The 18,332-nt window shown below is 39.8% G+C and overlaps 1 non-coding gene across 1 annotated transcript; it reads left to right on the top strand.

The window, feature by feature from the left end:
- The first annotated feature begins 690 nt into the window (after positions 1–690).
- Positions 691–824, top strand: LOC131274137 (small nucleolar RNA SNORA9). Its single transcript, XR_009181349.1, has one exon. It is a non-coding gene; the product is annotated as a small nucleolar RNA SNORA9 (small nucleolar RNA).
- The last annotated feature ends 17,508 nt before the right edge of the window (positions 825–18,332 follow it).

The raw sequence follows: 18,332 nt of genomic DNA, 5'->3' as shown, positions 1-18,332 counted from the left end.
AAAACAGCAGAAACTGCCTGGGTCAGCTCGGGATTCCACCACCTGTCCACCAGTCACCTGGGAAATCCCCACCATCAGCACAGTCTGTGAAGTCCAGGGAACCCCTGAGGGATGCTGGACGTATCTGCCCGCCTTCCCTTCCCTCCAGCTCCTGGAACAACCTCTGCTCATGGCAGCCTGAGGCAAAGCTCTATTGAACTAAAAAGCAAACAGAAATGTATTCTCTCATGGTCCTGGGGAGCAGAAGCTGGAAATCAGGGTGTTGCAGGATTGGCTCCTCTGGAGGCTCAGAGGAAGAAACCACCCCTCCTCTCCTGCAGCTCCCGGGGCTTCCAGACAGCCTTGGCGTTCCTAGGCTTGCAGGTGTGTCCCTGCGCTCCCCGCCTGACCTTCCCGAGCTGGTTTCCAATCATCCCCTCCTTACTAGGACACCAGCCACTCGGTTAGGGCCACCCCAGTCCAGCAGGACCTTATGTGAACTAAGTGCAACTGCAAAGACACTATTTCTACATAAGGCCATGTTCACAGTATGAGGAGGTTCACACTTCAGTATACCCTTTTGGGGGACACAATTCATCCCATGAAATGGGGCTTTACTAGCTTCGATCCTGGGGGTCAGGCTTCAGAGTGTTGCTTTCTGAAGAGGAGCTGACTTTGGGATCACGGATGAATTCCAGAAGGATGAGGGGCTTGCAAGCCTCCAGCGTGCTTGGGTCTGCAGTGACCCTGTGCATTCCTACAGTGCTTGCAAGAACAGGTTTGAAATGGTTTCAGGCCTTGCTCTGCTCCATCTACAGACCAAGGAAATAGACATTCAGACCGTTGCTTCCCCCCTCCCAAATATGGTATACTGGGCGTCTTGTCTGAACTGTCTAATACTGTAGCCACTTGGCCATGTGTGGATGTGTGGCTTGTTTAATGCTAAGTGAAATTTAAGATTCAGATTTTCAGAGGCTCTGAGTCTACAGGATGTTTGATTAGAGAAGTGAAGGCTAAGTTTTTACTGAAGAGCTGAATGCCTAAGGAACTAAGGGAGGGTGAGGGTAGCACGAGCTGAATTTAATGGAAGAGCATTGGAGAGGCAGGTGAGAATGTCTGCTGAGCACACATCTTGTGCCAAACCTGCTGATACTCAGCTTAGTTTCAATGTTGAGGAATCACTGTAGCTCCAGAGCAGTATGGGAACAGACGCTGAACATGTTGGACCTCAGCAGGGTTCCTGTTGGAGACAAATCTCAGCTGTGATGTCTTCCCACCATGGTGCACAGCACTTTGGAGTCTACCATTCCCCTGGTGTTTGAGCAGCAAAATTCCCATTATGCCAGAGCTGGAGGATCCTTGAAAGCCTGTGCCTTCAGTGTCCATCAGGCTGTTCCACGGAATCTGTGCAGTGATGAGGAAGTCGATGTGGCTCAAGAAGTTGTCACCTGCCTACCACATAGGGGTCCCCAGATTAGGTCCTGGTGCCTCATAAAGATGACAGCAAGCTGATGCAATAAGATGATGCAATGAGGAAACAGTGAGAGACACAACAAGCAACCAACGGGGGTGTCTCAAGCAGTTGGGCACCTCCATCCTACATGGGAGGTCCCAGGTTCAGATCCCTGTGCCTCCTAAAAAGAAAAGATGAGCAGACTCTGTGAGTGCAAACAACGGGGAGGAGGAGTTAAATTATCTCCCTAAAAGTCATTGGAATTTCTGATTCTTGGAGTAACGCTGGTGGGTAAAGTGTCCAGCTGAGGCTAAAGCCTGGGGTGGGGTGGGAGTGGTTGAATAAAGGTGATTTTAAATCTGAGGGGGAAAAAAGAATGAGGTGAGCCCTTAATTATTGAATGTGGCTTCCAGGGATGGGTAAGCAAGTTTATGTAATTTGAAGGGATGATATTGAACATTTCTGAACTCTACTCAGACATTCTAAGTTTTAAAAATGTGGCAATAGTGAATATTCTGAAGAGGAAGGATGGCAAGGTGTCTCCCTATTCAGCTTTCCCACCACTGTGCTTTCCCACCCACTGCTCTAGGTTTGACGAAGGAAAGGAAAAAGTAGAAAAACTGGATTATCTGTTGTTTGAGGGAAGGATTGCTGCCTTAGGTGTCTCTGTACTTCCTTAAGAGTGTTTGCTGAGAGCAAACTCAGTGAGTGTGAGCTGGATGGGTGAAAGAATGAGAGGGCAAGGTTCATTGCCACACATAAGTGGGGAGGGGAATCAAAGTGGGTTTATCATGCTCCCCCGCCCCACCCCAATACGTGACGTTTCATACGTGGGCCCCCAGCGCTGTCCTTTGTGCCCTGCTGGAGCCTGCTCCCTCCTGTTTCCATACCTGGTGCCCCTCACTAGGGGGTGGAGGCGGGGAAGGAGCACATCTGACCACGTGGTCTGTGGAGCCCCGTTAGCGCTGGAAGGAGAGCAGTGGGGGCTTCAGAGGGCGGGTTCAGGCAGGAGGGATTTGATCCCTGCCCACCGTTTACCAGCTGTATGGTCTTGACCTGTTACTTATTCTTCTCAGCCTGTCTTATCTGTAAACTGGGTCTTAGACATTTCTCTAGATGAACTTATTTTGAAATATGATATACATACAGAGAAGTCTGCAAGTCATAATTATACAGATTTCATAAAGCAGCACTGCACAAACGGAGGGCAGAATAGTGCCGAGCTCCAGACCCTCTTCTTGGCCCTCCCAGTCATCACCCACCCCACCTGATGCAAGAGGACCCCCATCCCAATGTCTAACTTTATTTTACTTCCCTCTGTTTTGGAATTTTATATGGATAGAAACATATAAGAAGGAACCTTTTGTATTTGGTTTCTTCTCCTTAGCATCATGCTTATAAGATTCATCTAGTGTTGGGTGTAGTTGTTGTTTGTTGTGTCTCCTTATTGAGTAGTGTTCCAATGTATATCACAAGGTAATTATCCCTTTCACTGTTGTAGACATTTCAGTTATTTCCAGTTTTTGGCTCTGAATGCTATTGTATATATATATTTTTGGTGGACAGGTGTTAGGAGGGGAACGATTCCATCTAGGAGTGGAACCGCTGGATTAGGGACTCTGACCAGCTCTGAGCTGTATTGAACCTGCCTGAGAGTTTAATGTTCATTTCTAACCTCACAGGGTTGTGAGGGTTAAAGTGCTCGTTAGGGTGCTTGGCAGAGAGAAGTCCCCCAATACACTGTTAAAAATGTAACCAACGCTTAACACTCCATTAATTTCAAGTACCATAATGAACTTAAATATTTTCTTATTGCTTGTTCATTTAGGTGGTTTCTGTTTTCTTTCTTTCTTTCTTTCTTTCTTTCTTTCTTTCTTTCTTTTTTCTTTTTACATATAACGCTGCAGGGAGCGACTCTTCTTATAGCTGTTTCCTTCTAAAAACTTGCTTTGTGTTAAGTTCTCAGGATAGGTTTAACGGGATCAAGGTTTTGTGACTGAGAATTCCCACCCTGGAAGGACAGCATGGGCTGGCTGAGAAGGGGAAAGCAAAACATGCAGCGAATGGACACAGAGAAGAGACCGCAAAAGAAAAAGGAGCAAGCCACAAGGGAGGAAATTTTAAAAAATCTTAAAAAAAAAATAAGTAAAAGGAAACGACCTCTTCTTCTTGTTCCCTAGGTGCAGTAAAGTTAGCATGCAGCTCTAAGGTAAGTTGCACTATGGCAGTGTTGCATAAATAATCAAGCCAATCTGTGCCTCACGGGTCTTCCATGGATTATTGTGCACTCTAGGTAACAAAAGTAATGAAATTACAGCCCAGGACAGATTTTACTACTTTTAGACAAAAGGTCATGGAAGATTTGCATAACAAAGACCAGATACAGATAAATCTTAAATTATTTTTAAAATTGAAAATGATGTATAAAATCTTAACATTTTTGTTAAGACTTGTAACATTTTGTGTGATCTATGTATCTTTTTTAAAAAAGGTAATAATAAAGAAAGAATATTTGAATAAAAAAGGTTTTTTTAAAGAATCTAGGTGGAAGTGTAAAAGAAAACAACCCCCCACAAACTTATAAACTTATTACATCTGTATAATCTTTTTTTAAAAGATTTATTTATTTTTCCCCTTCCCCTCCTCCTGCCCGCCCACCCTGTTGTTTTGCTGTCTGTGTCCATTCATTGTGTGATCTTCTGTACATATCTTTCTTTTTTTTTTTTTGGTCTTCTCATTTTCTGTCCTCTAGGATTCACAGGAATTTGATCCTGGCGACGACTGATGTGGGGAGAGTTTCCCTGTCAATTGTGCCACCTCAGTTCCCAGCCTCTGCTGCATTTCACCTTGAAATTCTCCTTCATCTCTCTTTTGATTCATCATCATCTGCTGCCTGACTCATTTGCGTGGGCAGTGGCTCATCATGCAGGCACTCACGTGGGCTGTGGCTCGCCACACAGGCACACTTTCTCCTCTTCCTTTGTCACCAGGAAGCAGCAGGATTGAACCCAGGTCCTCCCATATGGTAGGCAGAAGCTCCATCACTTGGGCCACATGCACTTTACTGTATAATCTTGTGACCTTCCCTAAACCTCATCTTATTTATCTGCATTTTAACAGCATTTTCATACATTTATATATTTATTTGAATAATTGTAACATTTTTGAACTTTGTTCTAAAAAAATATATTATGAAGTTTCCTATACTATTCTGTAATTATCTTTTATTTTTAAGATTTATTTATTTATTTATTTCTCTCCCCCATCCCCACCACGGTTGTCTGTTCTCTGTGTCTATTCACTGCGTGTTCTTCTTTGTCTGCTTCTGTTGTCAGTGGCACAGGAATCTGTGTTTCTTTTTGTTACGTCATCTTGCTCTGTCAGCTCTCCCTGTGTGTGGTGCAATTCCTAGGCAGGCTGCAATTTCTTTCGCTCTGGGCAGCTCACCTTAAGGGGTGCACTCCTTGTGGTTGGGGCTCCCCTATGCGGTGGCACCCCTGTGTGACAAGGCATGCCTTACATGCATCAGCACTGCTCATGGGCCAGCTGCACACTTGTCAAGTAGGCCCAGGGTTTGAACCTCGGACCTCCCATGTGGTAGATGGATGCCCTAACCACTGGGCCAAATCTGCTTCCCTGTAGTTATCTTTATCACCATTTTTATTTTGTGCAGTTGAATCTATAGTAAGAACTATATATTTTAAGAGGTTTTCTGAGTATATCAGTAAGCAGTCCAAGAGGTTTCTAAAATTAGTACACAACTAAGTCTGTTTATACCTTGCTTTTATAACTTTCTTCTTTCCTCCAAAATATTTGGGTTTAATTTAAAAAGTTATGATGGAATTATTAAAAGAGCATGAAAAGAGGAAAAACAAATTGAAATAAAATATGCTTATAAAAACCCTTATAAATTGCAGTTCATCATAATTTAAAGCTTCTGCTCTTCAAAAGAGACAGTTAAGAAAATAAAAAGATATGACATACACAGGAAGAAAATATTGGCAAAACATAAATGTGATAGAAGAATGGTGTGCTGAATATATAAAAAAACTTTTTATAAATTTTGAATATTTCTTTCTTTTAAAAAATATATACATAGATCACAAAAAATGTTGCATTGAAAAATATGAAGTTCCCTTATACCCCACACCCCACTACCCCCAATCCTCCAACATCAACAACTTCTTTCATCATTGTGGCACATTCATTGCATTTGGTGAATATATTTTGTAGCACTGCTACACCAATGGATTATAGTTTACATTGCAGTTTACACTCTCCCCCAGTCCATTCAGTAGGTTATGGCAGGATATATAATGTCCTGCATCTGTCCCTGCAATATCATTTAGGACAACTCCAAGTCCTGAAAATGTCCCCACATCACACCTCTTCTTCCCTCTCCCTGCCTTCTGAAACTCCCATGGCCATGGTCTCCACATCAATGATATAATTTATTCCACTGCTACAGTCACACTTGTTCTATAGTGTAATACCAATAAATCCACTCTGATCCATATTTTACTCCTCAATCCTGTGGATCCTGGGATGGTGATGTACACCCCACCTTTATATCAAGATGTGGCTTAGATCCCACAAGGCTGATAGATGTGATTCTCCTGCTTGCAGTTGTAGATACACTTGGTTCCCTGGTGTGGTGATTGACCATCTTCACCTCCCTGTTAGCTGACCTGGGTAACTCCAATGAACTGGAATGTAGGTGTTGCTGAGGCTCAGGGCCCAGCTGGCACATTGCCAGTCCAGAGATTCAAATCTCCTGAGTATACACCAACCGCAATGCCAACCACAGATTCAGTAACAGTGACAGAAGAGGCATGTATAGACAGGTCATATTTGAGTCCAACTCCATCACACTCAGGAGCACAAATCCCAAAGTAGGGCCCACTGGCAAGGCCCTGAACTCCAGAGCCATCTGCCATAATGGGAGAACCTGTGTGTCTCTGTAGCCCTCAGGAGCACCAGCACCTGGGGTTGTATCTATTTTGGCTGTTTCTGGGATCCTGCTGAGCCCTGCATCAATCTGTCCCCACTGATGGCATCCTGACTCATTTTGAAGGCTCTTGTCCATATAAACTAATTTGTCTTTACCATTTACCCCATTTATTCAAGGGCTTTTTCTAATTGAATCTCCAATTGGTGATTGGTAGTAATCCCTCAGCACCAGGGAGGTTCATCCCCAGGAGACATGTCCCACACTGGAGGGAAGGTAACACATTTACATGCTGAGTTTTGCTTACAGAGTTGCCATGTTTGAGCAACATGTAAGCTCTTAGGAGGTAACTCTTAGGGACCCTGCAGCTCTTGCCTATTGAAATTTCAAGCACACAGGCTCACAAGCCTAGTCTTCAGTATCAAGTGCCCCCATCATTTGTCCATCCTTCTTCGCTGGCATTTGCCCTTGCACTTGGGGAATTGTTGCTGTTCCATTGGGGAATGTGACAGAGCTCTGCTGGGTAGGAACTCAGAATTCCCTCAGTTGACATGTGTAACTCTACCTACTATGACAGTACCCAACGAATATCTGAACATTTTTATGTACATTATATACATGCCCTGGGGAATTTCCTCCCACCCATGTGTCCTCCATCAATGACACCCCATGTTGTTGCTCCTCCTCTGCCATAGTTAAACCCCTCTGTGATCCAAAACTTCTTAAAAAATGAAGCTTAATATATTGCCAAATTCAATCAGTAGGAAAATGAAATAGTAATGATATATTTAATGATTAGAAATAGAATACATACTGATTTAGAAAAACTAAAATAAAGTAAAAAATAAATTGGGGCATTAAAATATGTAAAATATCATAAAGCTCTGTTTTGACTTTTTGCCTTTCATCACTATAATAGGTGTTGCCATGTGTGTACAGTGGCAAGGCAATCTCTTCCATTCCTTCCTCAGTGTATACATATTATTTTTTAATTTTTAATTTTGTGTTCAAAAATTTAAGAAATTCTTAATAAGTAAGGAAATAACTCAATAAACACTAGGAAAAATTTTGAATGGGCACTTCATTGAAGAAGGTTCCAATAATCTGACAATACCAGGTTGAGCAACCAGCATGGTCATGCATTACAGGAAGGATGTAAAATGGCACAGCTGTTTGTGAAATTGCTGACTGTTTCTTATAGAGTTATGCATATACCTGCATTATGACTCAGCAATCCCACTCCTAAATATTTTATGAGCAAATGAATTGAAGCCATATGTTCACACAAAAACCTGCACACACATCTTTACAGCAATCGTAATCATTAAAAATTGGAACAGTCCAAATGTCTTGAAACTGGTGAATAAATAAGCAAACTGTGGTAAATCTTCACAATGGAATACTATTCAGCACTAAAAAGGAGTGATGTATGGATACATGCAACAAGTTGGACAAATCTCAAACACATTATAAAAGAAAGAAGTGGACCTGAAAGGCTTCACACAGTATGTTTCCATTTATATAGCATTCTGAATGGCTGGATTATAAACATCCCAGTTGTTGCCAGGGGATGGGAATGAGGGGAAGTTGATTACAAATCAGCATAAAGGATTTTTTAAAGCTTATAGAACTGTTCTACATCTTGAATGTTTGTGGTTACACAACTATGCTTTGGACCAAACTCATAGAAATATACACTACAAAGGGTGATTTTGCTGTATGTAAATTTTGCCTCAGTAATCTTTACTTAAAGAGAAAAAAAAAAAACTAGTGTTGAGATTGAATATAAAATCTGACTAAGAGCTTCCTGAAAGCCAATGAAATCAGCTAAACACATGAACATACAGGCCTCTCATCCTGGGGAAAAAATCCAGTTTCTAATGTGACTAATTTCTCCTAGTATCACAGTAGAAGAAAATTCCTGTCTTGAAGGTAATACATGTAAGATATTAGATGGTGAATGGAGTAACATTCTAAATTAAATTTCACTGAAAAGACAAAAATATAATTTCATATGCCATTTCTCTATATCAATGCCCCCTGAGAGTCTGATGACCCCTAAGTGGATGGTGACTGGGCATCGGATTTTCATGAACTCTTCACTTCATCCTAAATCTGGGACTGAGGATTGAACCCAGGACCTCGTATGTGGTAAGACATTGCTGAACTACTGAACTACACTGGCTCCCTTGTGGGGAGATTTTGATGACTGATTCAATAGTTTTACTTGTGATTGGTTTGTTGACCTCTTGCATTCTAATGTCAATGTAGGTTCTTTGTGCCTTTCTGAAATTTGTCCATTTCATCTAGGTTTGCTAATTTGTTGACAGGAGTTTTTCATAATATCCTCTTATGATCATTTTTTAAAAATTATTTCTGTGGGGTCAGTAATAATGTTCCTCTTTTATTCCTAATTATTTATTTATGTCTTCCTTCTTTTTTAGTGTAGCTAAAGGTTTGTTGACTTTATTGACCTTCTCAAAGATCCAGCTTTTGGTTTTGTTGATTATATATTTTTTTTCTTAATTTCATTGTTTTCTGCTCTAATCTGTTATTTCTCTTCTTCTGTTGCTTTGGGATTATTTTACTGTTCTTTTTCTAGTTCCAGCATGTGCTCCACTTAGGTCTTTGGTTTTATCTTCTTTTTTCTTTCTAATGTAGGAGTTTAGGACTAGAAATTTCACTCTCAATACTGCCTTCACTGTATCCCATAAGTTTTGTTTCATTTTAGTTTATAAGCTTGATAATTCATTTTCTTATTTTTATTCCCCTTGAGTAAATTACTAATTTATCTTGCAATTTATTCTTTGACCTACTGGTTGTTTAAGAGAGTATTGTTTAGCCTCCATATATTTGTGAATTCCCCCTTTCCTACCTATTATTGTTTTCCAACTTAATTCCATTACGTTCAGAGAAGGTGCTTTGTGTAATTTCAATCTTCTCAAATTTACTGAGACCTATTTTGTGATCCAATATGAATTATCCTTCAGAATGTTCTTTGAGCAGTTGAGAGGAATGTATGTCCTACTGATTTGAGGTACAATATTCTGTATTTGTATGTGTTCTGTTAGATCTAGCTCATTTATCATATTATTCATTTTCTCATGTCCTTGTTAATCCTCTGCTTAGTTGTACTAACTATTGATGTAAGTGGTATATTTAAGTCTCCAACTATTAATGTATATATACCTATTTCTTCTGTTACTTTTGCCATAGCTTGCTTCATATATTTTGTGGCACCTGGTTAGGCACATGGGACTTTGTATATCTATGATCATGCCAACTGCAAATAGTGAAAGTTTTACATATTCCTTTTGATGTATTTTATTTAATTTTCTTGCTTAATTTCTTTTGCAAGAACTTCCTTTACAATGTTGAGTAACAGTGGTGACAGAGGTTATCCTTGCCTTGTGCTATATCTTAGAGGGAAAGCATTCAGTTTTCATGACTGAGTACGCTGCTAGCTGTAGGGTTTTCATATAGGTCTTCTATCTTGTTGAGGACATTACCTTTTTGCCTATTTTTCTAAGTTTTTTTAAATCAAGAAAGGAGGTTGAATTTTGCCAAATGCCTTTTCTGTGTCAAATGAGATGATCATGGGTTTTTTCTCCTTTGTTGAAGTGGTGTATTACATTAATTGATTTTCTTGTGCTGAACCACCCTTGCATACATGGGATAAAACTCACTTCATCATGGTGCATAATGCTGTTAATGTGCTGTTTTAATCAATTTGCAAGTTTTTTTTGAGAATTTTTACTTGTATATTCATAAAAGAAATTAATCTGTAATTTCTTTTTGTACTATCTTTATCTGACTTTAGTTTTAGAGTGATGGTATCACAGAATGAGTCAGGTAGTATTCCCTCCTCTTCAATTTTTTTGGAAAAGTTTGAGTAAGCTTGGTATTAATTCTTTTGAAATAATTGTTAGAATTCCCCTGTGAAGTATTCTTGCCCAGGGATTATTTGTTGGGAGGCTTTTGGTCACTGATTCAACTCTTGGCTTACAATTTATCTGTTGAGATTTTCAATTTCCTATAGAGTCAGTGTAGATCGTTTGTGTATTTCTAAGAATTTTTCAATTTCATCCAAGTTGTCTAATTTGTAGGCATTAAACTTGTTCATAGGATCCTCTTATCATCCTTTTTATTCCTGTGGAATCCACAGCAATGGATCACCTTTCATTTCTGATTTTATTTTCATCTTCATTCTTTGTTTCTTCATTAGTCTAGTTAAGTATTTATCAATTTTGTTGATCTTTCTGAAGAACCTACTTTTGGTTTTGTAGATTCTCTTTATTTTTTTCTTCCCAATTACATTTATTCCTGCTATAATCTTTGTTATGTCTTTTCTTCTGCTTGCTGTGATGTAGTTTTCTATCTTTTTCCTAGTTCCCGTGGGTGTGTAATTAGGTCTTTGAGTTTAGCTCTTCTTATTTACTGTAGGCATTTAGGAGTATAAATTTCCATCTCAGCACTGCCTACACTGTATCGCATGAGTTTGGTATGTTGTGATCTCATTTTTATTCATCTCAAGATACTTACTAATTTCCCTGAATTTTCTTCTTTGACCCAATGACTTTTTAGGAATGTTTTATTTAGTTTCTCTATATTTGAGGATTTTCCAGTTCTCTGCCTGTTTTTGATTTCCAGCTTTATTACATTCTGTTCAGAGAAGTTGCTTCGTATAACTTCAGATGTTTTCAATTTACTGAAACTTCTTCTGTCATCAAACTTGTGGTGTATCCTGGAGAATGATCCATGATCACTTGAGAAGAATGTAAATCCTGCTGTTTTAGGGAACAAACTTTTGTATATGTCTGTTTGGTCTAGTACATTTATCATATTATTCGAATTCTCATTTTCCTTATTGATCTACTATCTAGATCTATCAATTGATTAGAACGGCATATTGATGTCTCCAACCATTAGTGTTGAGGTGTCTATTTTTTCCCTTCAGTTTTTTGAGCATTTGCCTGGTGTATTTTGTGGCACTGTGGTTAGATGCATACTTATTCATGACTGGTATTTCTTGGTGGATGGACACTTTTATTAATTTATAGTGACATTTTTTGACTCTTCTAATAGCTTTTAACTTAATGTATATTTTGTCTGATATTAGTGTAGCCACTATCAGCTCTTTTTGATTACTATTTGTGTAGATGCCTAAGGTTTTATGGTTATTTTGCATTGGGTAAAGGCTATTTTGATGCTTGTTCCAACTTATTATAATTCTTTAGAGTACCCTGCGTTCAACTGTTCAGATTTTGCCAGCTCTTTTGCACTTTGTTATTTCCCTAGATTATGTGGTACAAATTTTAAGATGGTCCTTTAGCCTGCAATTTTTTCACGTCTAGGAGAAACCTTCCTTTCCACTTTTCATTCCCTTGGGAACCTACTCTTTTCTGTTTTTGCACAGAATTTTCTCTCAGTTCCCATGATTTGTTTAAATTCTCTCCCTTACTCAGTGCCCCCTTTTCATTACATTTTCAGTTCTGCAACCCATCCCCTGGGGCCAGATGGAGTCAATCAGGAAGGTCTGTTTTGTCTCTACATGGTGTCATGAACAGATTCTGGCTTGAGTGCATGCACTTCTTGCCAACAGTTCTGCAGTCTCTTTTTTTTCCTTGGGACACTCCTCAGCTGCTTGTGTTCTGCCCTGGGTCCCTTTAGACTTGGGGCCCTTTACTTGGATGTATGTAGGGTTTTAACTCATTGCTGTGAGTGCCTCTGTGGTCTTTATTCCTGTTAGGAGGGTCCCAGGCCATGCCACTCTTTGTGACTGGTAATCTTTGCAGAACCTAGTGACAGGGAGGGGTTCTGGACTGGTGAGTCTGGAATGTAACTCTTTTACCTGATTTTGGTGTTTTATTATTTTCTTTAACTTTGATTCAGTGTTTGTGGGTTTCTTCACCAGTTTCTATTTTGCTCCAGAGTTCCAAGCGAGTGGGATTTGTCCTTTTATTAGTTGATTCTGAGGGAGGATATTTCCAGGGGATGTCGTACATCATCATGTTGATGACACCACTAAATATATGGGTTTTTAAAATTACATAGTCAATTAACATTTCAAGAGATTTAAATAATAAGAAAAAATATGTGTATTTACTAATTTAGGTATCACGTCTAGGGCTTTTGATGTTTCCATCTGCTATCATTTTCTTTCTGTTTTTAGGATGTCTATAACATTTTGAGTAGTGTAGAATTACTAATGATATATACATTCATGTCCTTTACATCTGAAAAGTTTTTAGTGCATCTTTGCAGTTAAATCTGATAAACAAAAGAGTGAGCATTGAATAATGGAGAATGGGAGAGGACCAGGAACTGAACTCTGAGGCAGAGAGATGAAGAGGGACCAGGAAAATGTCTGTGAATGAGCAGTGTGTTTGGAAGACAAGAAAAAGATTGTGATTGCATGGAGCGCATAGAGAAAGTTTCTCAAGTAGGGTGGTAATATCAGTATGTAAAGGATGCTGATGGGTCTATTAAAATGAAGTCTGGGATGGATCCAATAGGTTGGGGAATGTGGAGGCCTCTGTGGTTCTTGACTCTAGCAGTTTCAATGGGATGTTGGGGTAATACCTGAGTGGAAGAAGCTTAAGAGTGTATGGGAAGAGAAGGTTTTGAGTTGGTAGTATAGACAACTTTTTCCATGAGAATAATGTAAAGTAAATGAGAATTATGAAATAGGCCATAATTGGAGGGAGATGTGAGGTCAAGAGACTTTTAAAAATAATATTTGTGAACATCAGGCCTCCCCAGGATGGGTAACACCTTCCCACTCTTTGTACGGGTCTCCACCCTTTGATATAACTCACTATGTCAAGATGAGCACGCACACCTTCCTGGAAGCCTGCCCCTGTGCCAGATACCACCCCCCTTAAGAAGCTTAAACAGTTAATACTTTCTTCTTATATTTTCTAAAGAGTTTTCTCAACATTATGGTTTCAGTCACATACCCAACAATCTCCTATGTTCAACTGTTCTCCCCAGCTCTTCCCTCAATTTCCTTGGCCATCTTGAATAAAAGGGGGAAATGATAAAGACAAATGAGTTTACATGGCTAAGAGTCTACAAAGAAGAGTTGGGAGATCATAAGAGGAGTCGTGCTTATGCACGCCTCAGCAGGATCCCAGAGACAGCCAAGGAAGATACAACCCACTTACTGGTGCTCCTCAGGGCTATGGAGATGCACAGGTTTTACAGTCATGGCAGTTGGCTCTGGAGTTCAGAGCCTTATCATTTGGTCCCACTTTGGAATTTGTTTTCCTGAGTGTGGTGGACTTGGCCTCAGATATGACCTCCCTATACATGCCTCTTCTGTCACTTTTACTGATCCTGTGGTTGGTACTGGTGTTGGTTTTATACCCAGGAGACTTGAATCTCTGGACTGCCCACGTGCCAGCTGGGCCCTGATCCTCAGCAGAGTTGCAACTCCTACCCTCTGGTTCTTGGCCTCCCTAGGTCAGCTTAAAGGGAGGTGAAGATGGTCAACCACCAAACCAGGGAACTGAGAGTGCCTTCAACTGCAAGCAGGAGAATCGCATGCATCCAAGATGTGGGATCAAAGCTCCTTCTCAATATAGTGGTGGAGTGGACATCACCATCCCACGGTCCACATGATGGAGAAATAAAATATGGATTAGAGTGGGCTTACTAGTATTCCACTACAGAATTATTGTGATTAGTAAAGGAAGCAACTGTAGCATTAATGTGGAGAAAGTGGCCAGGGTAGTTGCTGAGGGCAGGGAGAGGGGGAAGTGTTGTGATGTGGGGGCATTTTTGGGTCTTAGTGTTGTCCTGAATGATATTACAGGGACAGATGCTGAATATTATATATCCTGTCATAACCCACTGGGTGGACTGGGAGAGAGTGTAAACTGCAATGTAAAGTATAATCCATGTGGTGTAGCAGTGCTCCAAGATGCATTCACCAAATGCAATCAATGTGCCACAATGATGAAAGAGGTTGCTGATGTGGGAGGAGTGTGGGTGTGGAATGTGGGGAATGTGGGAACCTCTTATATTTTTTAATGTAACATTTGTTGCACTCTATGTATCTTTCAAAAATACAATAAAAAATAAATGCTCCAAAAATAGATCATGTATATGGTCAAATAATTTTCTTAAAGAACACTTAAAAATAGAACAAATTGGTATACAATATTGTTAGAGTAATTTATATTTTATATTAACAGGTTTACATATTTATTATATGATATGGAACAAATATTGTTTAAAATGTAACATATAGTAATGATCTTATTAAATTAACAGTAGTTTTCTATATTAAAAATGATATTTGCATGTTGATGGGAATGATGTTAAGAGAGGGGAACGTTGATATTTTAGAAAGAGAGGGGTGGACACAGTGAGCAATATCCTTGAGCAGATGAGAGGGATGGGGTCTGAGGGTCTGGCCTCACATAGGAGGGCTGCCTGCTCATCCACAATAACTGGAAGGAAGGCAGGGCAGGGGGATGTAGGCATCCATGGATCAGAGGATACACGGCAGGGACTTGTGGACTTGTTTCTCTTTTTTTAACATTTAAAAAATTTTAAATTTATTTTCTCTTTAGTTAGGCCAGTAATTTATTCAGGTATGGAAGGAAGAGAAATGAGAGAAAATAACAGATCATGGGTCCCAGATAGAAAGGAAGGGGCTGAAAAGTGATAAAGTGGGCTAATTTACAGACTGTAATTTCCCATTATGGATTATAAATGCCCAAGTTTGACTTGCGAGTTGATCCATGTGGGGGACACAGGGAGAGAAGGGCACAGAAGGCAGAAACAGGGCAGCACTGGCACTGGACAGGGTGAAGGCATGAGAGCAAGAGATCTGCCTGCTTTTTAAACCATTAATTATTCCACCCCTTTGCTAATGGCAGGGCAGGAGTTCCAGCTGTTTGCTGTTCTAGTGGCAGAATCTTGTGGGGGGGGGGGTCTTCCAGCAGCCCCCTTGGGGTTGTTGATGTCCATGGGAGTCTCTGCCAGGTTCCAGATCCATCTATCAATTCCCTGTCTTACTAGCCAGCTTCATTCCTCCCTCAGTGAGTTTACTTCATCATTCTTAATGGACTTCTTCCTCTTATTGCTTCTTTTTACACAGGAAACAGGAAATAAGGCAATTGCCTTGTAGTTAGGACAGGAAAGAGATGTTAGAACTTGAGAGATAATAAAAAGAAAGAGTAGAGGGTGAAGAGTCCAGGGAAATGAAGAATGACTGTGAGGTAAGACTTAGTGCCCTTATGAGGTGAGTGATCATGAATTTAAAATGAGGCACGTTACAATGATTCTCCAGTCACAGAGACAAGGATACAGGCATGTGAAGTATTGGGTTTTTACTAAGGGTAGTATTTTCCTGGAGGAAGATAATGAAATACAGTAAGGGCAAGTGAGTTCTTGATATGCATAAGGAAATCATTATTAAGCAGGATCATAGAATTTAATCTGGGTAAGGAGGGAAATGCAAATATGAGGCATTTAGGGAAACTGAAAATCAATTTGTTAAAATATATTTTTCAGAAAAAGTAAAATAATTTTCATATGGATATAAAAAATTTTGTGATAAAATTTTATTTTACTCATATGATATGAGGGTACCAGACAGAGATTATAACTTGCTCAAAGGAAAAGTCAACACAGCACAGATCTATATGGAATATGGGAATGTAAAGATGAATTGCAAATGGAGAAAAAATAGTTTTTTAAAGAAAAAATTAGATATTTATTTTTATTTATTTAAATTCATACTGAAGAGGAATGTTCTAACATTGCAAAGGGTTAGAGTCATTCAATTTGATTTTATCTTATTCATGAAGATTTCTTCCTCTTTCAATTTTTAAAAATAAATTTTATTGCTACTCTTTTCTAAACAAATCTGTTTTCTTGCTACATATTAATAAGGCATACAATTCATCCAAATTGTACAATCAATGATATTTTGCATATTTAACATAGTTGTGTATTCAACACTTCAATTATCTTTAGAGCATTTATAGACTCTAAAGTTTGCTAGGTGAGTCTGAAGGTAACCTTTTGTTCATGCAGATCTTGGGGCACAACAGGGACTCTGGAGATGCCATGGCTTACTTTGTCCTTTCCTAGAGATCCCAAGAAGAAGATGGTGGCAGATAACCCTGCTAAACCCTCCCCTTAGCTGGGTCCTATCACTCTTCCTACAAAAGTTAGAGGGCCTGAAGGGAGAGTGGGAGCCCATCTCCCTAAGCACTGGGTGCCCCAGTGAGGACTACTGCATCACATCACCCAGGGACATCTGTGCCCACCACAGAGGTGCTGTGAGTATGTACATCCCATAGGAGGGAAAGGGGGAAAGGGAAGGTGTGTGCCACCTTGAGGGAGCCGCATCAGCTTCCTGAACCAGAAAGGCAAGTGTGAGAAGAAAACAGCTCTGGTACCTGCACTTCGCACCTAGCACACAGGAGAGGAAATCTCAGAGAAGCAGGATAAGAGTGGCTGTAGAGATATTTGTTTATTGTCTGTCCTACCCAGTAAAATGAAAGCTTTATGAGGTCAGGGCTTCTGTTTTATTTGTTCCTATGTTGCTACCATAAATTTAGAAGTGTTCCTGATGTTGTTTGCATAAGTCTAAAAATATTGTGGATTTTGGGTGGGAGCAAATGAAGAACCTGCTCTATGACAATTTAGGAGCTGAAGCCATTTTACCTATCACCAGTAGGTGGAGGGGTTTCCCGTTAGGATACTAATCACTGCTATTTGACAAACTGACTAAAGGACAGTGCTAAGGGTGACATCTAATCATCTTGTTGCTCATTTTCAGAGACAGTATTTGCTGTGAGGACAATGCAGAGGTCTGATTCTCGATATAATGAAGAACTGGAGAGGAGTTGGCAGCAACTCTTCTGGGATTCAGGTCTCAGCCAGCATATGAACCATCCAAAGACATAAGACTCTGAGAGATATATTTAATAGGTATATTTAAAATTATAGGTTCAAATAAAAGAATTAGGAGAATCATGAGTAGGTAGTTGAATTATAAATGAGTATAGTTTTGTTATATTGGAGAAGTAGATTATCATGTATTACCAAATAAGGCCCACCAAAGAGGTAGTGATCATTAATTACGCTGTGTCCTTGCCTCTAGTTTGAAATCTTGTCTTTTGGGATAATTAGATTCATTTGTCAACTTGTCCAGGCAATGGCACCCATTTGTTTGTTGAAGCAAGCACTGGCATAATTATTACTGTGTAGATTTAAATCATCAGTAAGTTGTAAGCAGTCAGAAGAGAGAACGTCTCTACTTCAGCCTGCCAGATTCTCCTGGGAAATACATCAAAAACCTTCTTTGGAGTTTCCAGCTTGCAGCGCTTTACAGAATTTGGATGTGTGCATCCTGACAGTCATGTAAAAACAATTTTATAAAATATTGTAATATTTTTAGGTTGGTGCAAAATGAACTGTGGTTCCAGACAGTGAAATTTAGATCTAAATAGGCTCAAGCACATCTTTCTTATTCAAAATAGGAATCATTTCAATCAGCACATTTTTACTTATTCCTGTAGCATAAAAATCTGTGCTTTGAAATTCAACAAACTCTTGGAAAGTATTTTCTGCACCCTGCTGGTTGTGGAAGCATTTTCCCTGCCAAAAGTTGTTGAGGTGCTTGAAGAACTTGCAGTCAATTGGCAAGAGGTCAGGTAAATAAGGTGGATGAGGCAGACCTCAAAACCCAATTCATTCACCTTTTGAAGCATTGGTTGTGTGACGTGCAGTTGGGCGCTGTCATGGAGAAGAATCAGGCCCTTTCTGTTGACCAATGCTGGCTACAGGCATTGCAGTTTTCACTGCATCTCATAGCTTTGATGAGCACGGTTCTCAGGTTTAATGGTTTTACCAGGATTCATATTGCCGCAGTGAATCAGATTGGCAGCAGACGACCAAACAGTGACCATGACATTTTTTTTGGTGCAA

This window comes from Dasypus novemcinctus, chromosome 17 (genome assembly GCF_030445035.2).
Source record: "Dasypus novemcinctus isolate mDasNov1 chromosome 17, mDasNov1.1.hap2, whole genome shotgun sequence".
Classification (NCBI taxonomy): domain Eukaryota; kingdom Metazoa; phylum Chordata; class Mammalia; order Cingulata; family Dasypodidae; genus Dasypus; species Dasypus novemcinctus.
This window is presented reverse-complemented; position numbering and strand designations above follow the sequence as displayed.